Source organism: Otolemur garnettii, unplaced genomic scaffold, assembly GCF_000181295.1.
Source record: "Otolemur garnettii isolate 467f Iridium unplaced genomic scaffold, OtoGar3 scaffold00038, whole genome shotgun sequence".
NCBI lineage: Eukaryota > Metazoa > Chordata > Mammalia > Primates > Galagidae > Otolemur > Otolemur garnettii.
The window spans coordinates 7,227,691-7,234,667 of NW_003852433.1; the positions used below are offsets into that span (position 1 = coordinate 7,227,691).

Below are 6,977 nucleotides of genomic sequence, written 5' to 3' on the forward strand. Positions count from 1 at the left end.
ATGAAGATGATCGTGTGTTTTCTTTCCTTCAATTCATTAATATGAATAATGATATTAAGAGATTTCTTAATATTGAACTATCCTTGCATTCTAGATTAAACCCTACCCCACTTGGTCATGGTGAATATTCCTTTATAATATACTGCTGGATTGGATTTGTTTTATAATATTTAGGATTTTTGCCTCAATTTCATTGGTGAGGTTATTTTTTAATTTTCAGTTTCCTAATTTGGGAGGCTGTTTTGGTTGGGCTTTGCTATATACTACACTTGCTTCATAAAATGGAGCTTCTCTCTGTATGGTTTTGAACAATTTAAATGGACATGGAATTATCTGTTCTTTAAAATTTTGTTGATCCACCAGGACACATTTATTTGGGGAGGTAGGTGGCTCTTTGAAAATGTTCTCTATTTCTTGTGTAATAATTGGTCTGCTTTAACTGTTCTGCCGCTTCTTGATTGAGTTTGGTAAATTACGTTTCTCTAGAAAACTCCATTTTGGGTAGTTGAACAAAGTAATTTTTTTACAATTCTTTTAAGTGGTGCATCAGCCTTGTTTCTTACATTGTACATTTTGTGCTTTTTTCTTTGTTTTTCTTCATCGGGTTAGTTAGCTAATGACATTATCTGTCCCCCTTCCTCAAAGATCCATCTTTAGGGTTTTCTGGCTTCTAATTCATTAAGTTATGTCTTTATCTTTATTAAAGGCTTCAGTTTTCCTTAGGTTTTAATTTCTTGAGTTAGAGACTTAAATATTTATACCAATAAAAAAGAAAAAGGAAAAATCAAGTCCTTAAAGTTTCTGAGCACTGCTGAGCTATATTGTCTAGTAGATTCTAATATGTAGTATTTTCATTATCATTATTTTCTAGATATACTATAATCTTGGTTTTGATTTCTTCTGTATCCTAATACTTATTTGAATTCCACCTATCAACTCAAGTAGTAAGTGCTTTTGTGTTTCATTACTTTTAGAGGTTTTTTTTTTTTGCATTACAATCAGGACTCTTATCTATTACTTCTACTTTCTTGGAATTTATTAAAATTTTCTTTGTGATATAGCTATAGTAATTGTGAGAATTGTGTGGATTTTTTTATGGAGACTTGAAGATAGTGATTCTGTTTTCAATGTTCAGAGTTTAGTGAATACCAACAATTATATCCACCACATTAATTACGTTGTTAGATTTTCTTTATCTTACCTGTCTGAGATAGAGAAGGGAATTAGACACTTCCTGCTAACATGTTCCTATTCTTCTTGTAGCACCTGTAGCTTCGGCCTTATGAATGGTGATGCAGTGTTATTTAATGCACAGATATTAATACCTTAAATCTTCTTAGTAAATTACATCCTAATAGATAAAATTGAATTCAGGCCAAAAAGGCCAGGATTCAACTTTACCTATTAAGATGGTAATCTCTGCGTTTTTTTAATTCACATTTTTCTTGAAACCTTTGCCAATCCTTTTAATTCAGCCTTTCTGAATTACTTTATTTAGATGTGACTCGTACTGTAGAGTTGGATTAAGCTTTGTGATCCAATCAGAATGTGTTTCTTTCTCCTTTAATAGAGTTTAGCCCATTTACATTTATTGATATGACAGATATCTGATCTTAGTTCAATCTTTTGTGCTTTAATTGCTTTAAAAAGTCTTTTTGCGGTCTGTGTATCTACTAATCATAAGGAAGATTGGTGGTGGTCTAGTGGTATGACGGTAAATAATTCCTTAATCCTCTGTTTCTTTAGAATAATATGTTACTTTCCCTAAGAGAAATAAAATGATGAAATTAGTGCATTTCCTTTTTTTCTCTGCAACATTTTTCATGGAACTCTTGTTAAACCTTTATGACCTGCCATCAGCTTTAAATGCTATCTTTTGATTCCAGCTATCAAAGACAAGGATATTAGTCCCCTTATTCTACTCTTCCCTTTCTCCCCTACCTGCTTCTATACCTTTTTCTTAGGATTTGTCATGTTAACATCTGGCTCTGTCACCATAATTACCACATTTGTTTCAGTAAATCCGATCAGTGCTCACTGCCAATTCTTTTGCCTTAGTTTCCCATCATCCAAAGTGAGCCCTCCCATATGTTGCTTAAGAAGCCTTGTGTGAACAGTACTCCTGGAGTTCCTGCTCACAAGGTCTATCTGTTGCATTTCTACTTGAATAGGTTAAATGAAAAAAAAAGTTCCATCTCAGCACTGGTAGCACTGGCCACATGCACCAAGGGTGGCAGGTTCAAACCCAGGCTGGGCCAGCTAAAGGACGACAACTGCAACAAAAAATAGCCGGGCGTTGTGGAGAGCGCCTGTCGTCCCAGCTACTTGGGAAGCTGAGACAAGAGAATTGCTTAAGCCCAAGAATTTGAGCTATGACGCCACGGCACTCTACGGAGGGCAACATAGTGAGACTCTGTTTAAAAAAAAAAAAAACAGTTCCTGGGTCATTTTGTTTCCTTGAGGATTTTTTAGGCTTTGTTCTGCTCTCTTCTAAAGTTGCATGTGGCTGTGGAGCAGTTTTCCCCCACTTACACTTATCTTTCCATCTTTTATGTCCAGTTACTTTGTAGGGTGTGTCTTGCAGTTGACTGTTCAGAGTTGGTTTTCTAAGACAAGAGGATCACTTGTGCCTAAGAGTTTGAGGTTGCCGTGAGCTGCGATGCCATGGCATTCTACCGAGGGCGACAAAGTTTTAAAAAAAAAAAACCAAAACCAGCTGGTTTTCCCTGGCACGTGGTCCTGTGCCCTTTCAGCATCAGATCCAAGGCTTGCCTTATTTTAGCCTCCGTCCTCGGGGACTGCAGGGAGGACACGCTGGCTGTCTTCACCTGACTTCCCTGTGTTCGCATTTCTGACTAAGCCTTTCTAACACCTTATTCCCCTTCATGTTGCTCACTTTTCTTCCTCTGTTTTTAGCACCTTTTTTCTCCTTGTGCTCACTTTATTCCCCCCTTTTCTTTTTGACACGTTTCCCCCCCTTCTGTGCTTGTGTATCTTCTTTGTGTTTTGCTTTGTAAAAACAATTGCTGACGAAGTTTCTTCCTTCCTGACGAAATCCTTGGCTATAATCTTCATCTCTTCTATGGCTGCTTGGTCAAAAACACTATGACTTTACTAATGCTTTGCCGTGCCCTTATTTTTTAGTGTATTTTGATTAGGTTTTAAGCTGGTTCAGTTTGGATTACTTACCTTAAAAGGAAGTGAACTTTCCCCAGCCTAGCTATTTGTAGGAGGCTCAGATTGGGAAATAGCCAGGGCCACATCCTGGGCTAACAAATTTTCCTCACGACCCTGAGTTTCATATGTGCATTCATTTATCCTTTATTTCTCTCGGTTGCCTCAGAAACATGCAGGTTCTTGCAAATATGGCGTGTCTGTGTGACTTCTTACGCAGTCTCACTGCCTTCACTCTTCTCAGCCAAGCGTTTTCAACCTTTTTTATCTCACAGCATGCTCGAATCTACAGTTAAACTTATGTGGCACACTTGAATCATATTGAGTTTAAAAAGTTAAAAAATATTTACTGTGCTTTAAACTTCTTTCAGAAATAATTTAATTAATGATCTTTAAAAAGTCTTGCAGCACATCTAAGATCCTCGCACAACATACTGGTTGAAAGTCACTGGTCTAAGAAGAAAAGGTCCTGTCACCAGTGACACAGCTCTGCTTTCACCACTGCGGAGAAAGGGGTTAGATTTTGTGCCTCAGGGTGTGTCCCTCACTTTGGGGAGGTCTACTCTGCTGGCTCTTTCTCTTTCTGAAAGCAGCAGCTGTGGCATCTATTTTCTGCTTCCCTCAGCCCCACCTGATCTGTGCTGCTAGGGCAGCCTATCCACCATTTTGTTGAGGGGTTTTGCAGCGGCATTGTATTCCATTTGGTGGATAAAGAATGACAACATTTAACCACCCCTTGTTTATGAACATTTATGTTGTTTCTAGTCTCTCACTATTTCAAGCACTCCTGTGATGAACACTTTTGTACGTGTATCAAAATTCTTCCGGGCGGGACCCCCTGGTTCAAAAGGTCAGTTCATTTTAACCTTTGAATGCTGCTGTCCAGCTGTTAGGGCTCCCCGCCTGGCTGGCCCTTTGCTGCCAATGGGCCAGAGGCAGGAGCCAGGCCTGCTGACCTGAGCTGGTCCTTCTTTCCTGCTCCAAGGCTAGAACGAGAGAGTATGGAGAGCAACCAAGGACGTCCTGCTTCCCCTGCCCACTCAGATCCTTTGACATCTGTGTGCTTATTGGAAAAGACACTGATGCTGCCTGTAATTGAAGAGCACAGGAAAGAGGAAGGCAGGAAGGGAGATAAGCAAATTGAATTGGGCGCCCTGCTGCCAGTCAGTGCCTGGACAATTGGCCAAGGAGGCTCCTGCCCTTTCCTCGTGGGCACAACTCTTAGGGAATCAGAGGCTAGTCCCCTCCTGTTTACTCTGTGGCAGGACTGAGATAGAAAAGGCTGACCCTGAACTCTTGATCTGACTTTGGACTCTGCTGCATTTTGTTTCGTTTTTTAATTACTAAATGCGTCTTTTAGACAAATGTGCTGTGTTAGGCCATGGGCAACATGACCTTGGACCTGTTGATCACCCTCCCAGGGCTTGTGTTCCCCCTGTTGTAATGTGAGGGGTCAGATGAAGTGGACTTAGGAAGCCATCCAGTTCTGACCATCTATGATGATAATGTCAAAAGCTCAGTTTTGAGGGGAAGAGGTGGCTCAATCTGGACCTCCCTCCTCTTTTTCCTGTAAAGTAGGGATCAGAGTAGTCTGACTGCCCAGGGCTGTAATGAGATCTGGCCACCACATGTGGCCTAGAATGTGACCAGTGAACCAGAAATGGCTGCAGTTCACCTCTCTGGAATCCAAGGTCAGGCTGGACAGAAGAGCCAGGGGTGTGTGTCCAAGTGGGCTGTTGTGGCCTCTCTAGGTGACTGGAGAAAGTGATGGGAGAAAAAGAAAGGGAAATAACTGCGGGGAAAGGGAAAGTCCATTCTTCCTCCCCTATCTCAGGCGAAAGTAAGACCTTCAGCTGTTCCCAGCTGGCCAGAGTCCCGGTGTTCCACATAGGACCTGCCAGCCCCTGGGACTGAAGCCTGTTTATCTCACCTGCTCAGGACTTTCCCTGCTAATAAATATTTGACTTTCTCATCATGGTGTTAATATATAAACTTTTGACAAATAGGCTGTGCAGAAGCCCCAGAGAGCCACTAGACCCTCGTACAGTTCTAAGGGACTGGGTCTTATCTGTGTCCACGGGACCACAGTGGGTGGAGTTGACGCAGCTAACTCAGGAGGCAGATGTGAGCTCCCACCCTCTTCTGCTGGACCTTGAGTAAGTGAGGTAGCGTCTCCCTGCCTCAGATTGCGCCTCTGTGGCTGAGGACAACATGCCCACCTGACCCTCCTCCTTGTGACCTCTCAGGGACCTGAGAAGGGTTCAGGTCAAATTCTAGCTGTGCTGTAAATGGGGCGCATGCATGGTCTCAGGCAGGTAAGTGACTGCAACTCAGTTTTCACTGCTGTGACACAGGGATAAGGGAAAGAGAGAGCCCCCAGGGCTTGGCAGCCAATTTAAACATAACCTGACCATTCCCAGGGGTGGGAGCCCCTTCCCCACAAGGAAACAAGAAGTTCCTTCACCCAGATGGCTCATCTTTTCTGGTGAGCAGCTTTGGAGGGCTTGTTACCCCTCAAGATCGGATGGTGGCTTCTCCCCAACTCACTTCCTGCCCCTCCCTACAGCCCCCCACAACCCTGACAGGCTGGAGGTACTGCCCGGGTGAACCATGGCCCTGCCAGCATTCCTGCAGGTACCGCTGCTTCCTCCAACATGGATAAAATACGGAAGAGACAAAGCAATTTAAAATTCCAATGAAATTAAAAACAAATCTTGGGCCGCACAGCAGATTCAATTATGAAGCTGTTAGAGTGCAGCCTGAGGGATGGAAGGAAGGTCTGGTGCTACCCCTGCTGTGGGAACTGAGCCCAGGATAAGAAAGAGGCTCAGAGATGAAGGGCCAGAGAGTCAGATGAATTGAACCCTCACGTATGATTTAATAAATAAAAAATAAGCTCTGAGCCAACTAGGAAGGCTAGCTGCTTCCTTCACCCTATCACAGAGTATCCAACCTGTATCTGCTATAAACAAACCTGAGGGTTGACGGGGCATGGTGGCTCATGCCTGTAATCTTAGCACTCTGGGAGGCAGAGGCAGGAAGATCACTTGAGCTCAGGAGTTTGAGACCAGCCTGAGTAAGAACAAGAGTAAGACTTCGGCAAGATAGTGGATATACATGAGATCAGTGTGCAAAAGTTGAATTGTGTTCTTCTACAACAGAGGTTGACAACCTTTTTCTATAAACAGCAGATATTTTCAGCCTTGCTGAATGGGGTGGTCTCCATTGTAACTTACCAGCACTCCCATTCTTGCACAAATACAGCCATTTACAAAAGCAAGCAGCAGGCCAGTGGTTTCCTGGCTGCTGCTCTCCACCAGCAACACAGAGTTGAAAATATGTTTTTACACAGATACTGTCGCAATGTTTTATAACAGTTTTATTGAGATACAATTCATATACCATACCAGTCACCCATGTAGTAGTTTTTAGTATAATGGAATCATGCAACCATCACCACTCTGAAATTCAAAAACATTTCCATCACCCCAAAAAGGAAACCACAAAGCCATTGGTAATCACTTCTCATTTCAGTCCCCTCTGCCCAAGAGCCCACTAAACTAGTCTCTATGGGGTTGCCTGTTTTGGACATCTCATACAAGTGTACTCATGAATGTGTGGCTTCTTATAACCAGCTTCTTTCGTTTAACATTTTTATTTTTTTATTTTATTTTATTTTATTTTTTTGAGACAGAGCCTCAAGCTATCCCCCTGGGTAGAGTGCCATGGCATCACGCTCACAGCAACCTCCAACTCCGGGGCTCAAGCGAGTCTCCTGCCTCAGCCTCCCAAGTAGCTGGGAC

General features: G+C 42.5%; 1 protein-coding gene across 2 annotated transcripts in view; it reads left to right on the plus strand.

Annotated features, from left to right (window-relative positions):
• The window catches only part of FAM222A (family with sequence similarity 222 member A), a 60,372-nt gene that overhangs the window by 34,571 nt on the left and 18,824 nt on the right, over window positions 1–6,977 (plus strand). Inside the window, exon 1 of one of the 2 annotated variants that reach the window (XM_023513331.1) lies at window positions 5,340–5,489. The exons of the other annotated variant lie outside the window; for it this stretch is intronic. The gene's annotated coding sequence lies outside the window, so the exon portion shown is untranslated. Of the gene's footprint in view, window positions 1–5,339; window positions 5,490–6,977 lie in introns of those variants that run through there. 2 annotated transcript variants of the gene reach the window in all.